Source organism: Populus euphratica, unplaced genomic scaffold, assembly GCF_000495115.2.
Source record: "Populus euphratica unplaced genomic scaffold, PopEup_1.0 scaffold1067.1, whole genome shotgun sequence".
NCBI classification, from domain to species: domain Eukaryota; kingdom Viridiplantae; phylum Streptophyta; class Magnoliopsida; order Malpighiales; family Salicaceae; genus Populus; species Populus euphratica.
This window is the reverse complement of record NW_011500925.1, coordinates 50,335-53,755: the sequence shown is the minus strand read 5'-3', so window position 1 is coordinate 53,755 and position 3,421 is coordinate 50,335.

Sequence of the window (3,421 nt, the reverse complement as noted above, 5' to 3'; positions counted from 1 at the left end):
TAGGATTATTATCTTTTTCTTCTCTTTTTTTTTTATTAATATACTTATAACTTAAAAATACAATGCATCTTTAACCCATATCACGTGCTATTGACTAATGAATCGTAGGCCAGTTGGTCTTAGGGCATTAGGTGTTGAGACACCTCTACGAGCTTAGTAACTTGAGTTACAGATACTGATATGTAGATAGTACAATGTTTGATTCTCTTAAGCTTTTCTCCTCAACCCATATAACAAGCATTGGGTCAATAGCTTACAAGTTAGTTAAATTTAGGGTAGTAGGTGTTAAAACACCAATTCAGGCATAATTACTTAGGTTAGGGAGGTTACGAAACCAAACTTATCTATGTTTTTATTATCATTTTTTTTTTGCATTTATATATTATCTATTTCTCTTAGTTGTTACTTTTAACATAAGAACATAAATAATGTAATAATTCAATGTGCAACCTATAATCATATATTAAAGTGTGTGTGTGTGTGTGTGTGTGTGTGAAAATGAAGGTTTAATAATACTTGTTAAATGAGTATATGAGTAGAATTAACTGATAACAATGCAAGAGTTTATAAACATGAATATTTCAAGAAGTATTTTGATAGACCTTATTATAAATATTGCAAATAACCATTGAAAAATATTTACTAAGATACATCTCAAGAGTCAATAAAATGTATCCTTACTTTGCCATCTTAATAACAACAGTTTTGCAACTAGTTTATAAAATAGAAAACACAATTAGTATATTTTGTAATTATTTGTCAATTCAATATGTATGATTGAAATTCATCTTGTTCTTATTCGGAAAAAAACTATTTTTAATATGCAATTCATTTACTTTATTTACACATGTCAATATTTGTTCAAATTAGTTTTGATTTATTTTAATTTTAATAATATTTATTTTTTAAAAATAAATCACTGTTTATAAGCCACGACAGCAAATAAACCCTTCAACAGTTGAACTAGTTATCCTTAAACTAGAAATATCATAATACTACGAAGGCTTCACACACTCTTAAGGCTTGATGTAGGTGCAGCAACAAATGTTCATGCATTCTAATTTTCAAAGAGAGAAAAAAAACAATTTCCATAATTTTAAGCAATATATCTTTGATGTAAAAACTATTTTAATAAAAATAAAAGGGCATTATTGTCCACACCCAACTATGGATATGAATTCGAGATATCAACAATGTTCTTGAGAAAACTTTGGAAACAACATGTACAATCTCATTATCCTACGAAGTGCTTGATATATATATACACACACACACCGTAGTCTTATAACATACAAATCAAATTCGGTCAAAATCTAATATAAATCAAGGCAAAAATAGAAGATTATGTTGGCCATCTTTTTTTATTATGTTGGCTATTTTTTTAAAATAGGGTGATATTTTTTATTTATTTTAATATTTAGACAAATACATATTGTATAAATGAGAAACGATGAAGTTAAAAAAAAAATAAGGTGAAAAAAAGAAGGCACGTGCGAATCCATAATACCAATAAATGAGTTGCTACAAAGGATGCAACAGTTTATTGCCTAGACCGTCTAGCTTTTCTAAATTAATAATTCAAAAGAAATTGACCTTCGCTTGGCCCATGAAGCTATGGCATGAGATTTGGGCTGGCGCTGGCAGGGCAAAAAGACTGGTGGAAGTTTCGATCCAAACTATGTGTGTGACAGATTGTGCAATGCGACGCTGCAGGATACGTACCTAGTGATTTCAAGAAAACGTAATGGGCTCTCTAGGGTTTTAAATAAGGTAAAATAATTGCTCAAGTTTTGAGTCAAGAATTCTCTGTTTTTTACATTATTCCAAGAGAATATTACAAGAAATTCAACCAAAAAATCAGCAAAATTGTAGAGAAAGGCACCCACCAAAGTTCCTTGATTCATTCCCAAAGCCACCGCACGAACACTAACAGATCCAAGCAAGCATAAATCAAAGTTTACCAACAATGCAAGCAAAACCAATTAATCTAAAAGGTAATCCCAAAATCAACCCAGATCTACCTATAGGGTTTATAAATTTATGATACAGTTAATCAACACTTTGGCCAGCTGATTTGCCACTTAACCTGCCCTGTATTAACAGTAAAAATATATAAATATTATTATAGGAAATATATAGAAAATGACACACATTTAAACTTCAAAGCTACTTAATATATGGGTTGTTTGATAGCAAGTTTCAACTTTTTTTTGGTTAAAAATTGATTTTTCCCATCAAATTGTTATTTTTATTGTTTTTTATATCATTTTTATGTAGTGATATTAAAAATAAATTTTAAAAAATAAAAAATATTATATTAATATTTTCTAAATAAAAATTTTTATATTATATTAATATTTTCTAAATAAAAAAAACATTTTAAAAGATGACTGCAACCATATTTTTAAATTGACTTTACCTCAAACATGACTATAGGCCCTCAACATAAACCCCAATACAAAATTTTGTGGGGTGCAGCAGTAAGTGGGTATGTATTATTTTGGTTTTATTTTCATGTTTTAAAAGTTTTTTTTGAATAAATTTAAATTTTTTATTTTTTAAATTAATATATTTTTTTATTATTTTTATATATTAATATTAAAAATAATTTTTTAAAAAATAAAAAATTATTATTTTAATAAAAAATTTAATAAAAAATATTTTAAAAACTAATCACATTATTCTTCGCGAGTCTGCAACCGGCCGTAAGAAAATCCGTTAAAACCATCCTCGGAAAGGCTGTGCCTTTGTCCCATGCGCTGGCTCTGGCGCTGTCTGCTAAGTGATTTCTGTCCAAATCCGTTATATATTCTGCGTACAAATTGGGGTACTGATCCTGTACGCATGATTTAGAGTGCGGATGTTCAAGGCATCGACGAGAACAACTCCTATGGCTGTTTGGACAACTGGGTTCGGCTAATATATATATATACATACATATGTATGTATATATATAAAAGGGGATTTTTTTCAATTCAAACTTCTCTCTACGGTTTAAATTATGATTTCAGTCGTCGTTGTTTACTTGATTGTGATTGCCGCAAAATGGGCCATTAAAAGAGTTATGTAACCATCATAATTGAATATCACATGCAAAATGTTTTAGTATTTTATATCTATAAATATATATTAATGAAATAATGTCTAATATGTTAGCAATGATGTTTATTTATGTAGATTAATTGATATAAAATTATTAATTATGCATAAATGATATAAATTAAGAAAAAATGATGAAAACTCACAAAAATATAATTTTTTTAAAAAAATTAAAAGACACCATGTTGACAATGTTTGCAAAATTAATCTCGAGAGGTTAGCCTAATTGTAAAGATTTTGAGCTTAAGAGTTACGGTTCATTTTAAGTTTAAAGTTTAAATTTTACTGGTTATATTTTGTTGGGTTTATGTTTTTTGATATA